Consider the following 498-nt stretch of genomic DNA (forward strand, 5'->3'; position numbering starts at 1 on the left):
TCCTGGATAAAAAGCCCTTTTATTACATGGGCCTAGTCATCACCCACAGGGTGGCTGCCACACAAATTTACATGGGGCCACAGAGGTGGCGGCTGCTCCCACCCTGTGTTTCCTCCTCCGAGTTCTTTCATCAGGGAGGCAGCCTGCTCTGGGAGTGAGGCCTTGTGTGCGTACACTATGGCCGGGCCACTTGACTCTTCCTTGTCCATCCTCCTTAGCCACCTCTTCCCAGGAAGCCTTCAGGTGAGCAGGAGCTGCAAGAGTTGACTTCAAGCAATAGCCAAGGGGCTTGTAGGGGACCAACAAGGGGCTTGTAGGGCGCCGGCTTCACCGTGCACCCGTGTTTCTCCAGAAGGTGGTGGTGGATGGCAGTGATGAAGGAAGAGACACCACAGGTCAGGGCAAAACCTTGGCTGTCTGACAGGCAGGGTCCTTCACTTTGCTTTTAGGTCAGCATTAAATCCAGGACTACCTATTACAGGAATTTTACCTTTTATA

Source organism: Fukomys damarensis, unplaced genomic scaffold (assembly GCF_012274545.1).
Source record: "Fukomys damarensis isolate Sample0158 unplaced genomic scaffold, DMR_v1.0_HiC HiC_scaffold_1, whole genome shotgun sequence".
In the NCBI taxonomy this organism is placed as follows: domain Eukaryota; kingdom Metazoa; phylum Chordata; class Mammalia; order Rodentia; family Bathyergidae; genus Fukomys; species Fukomys damarensis.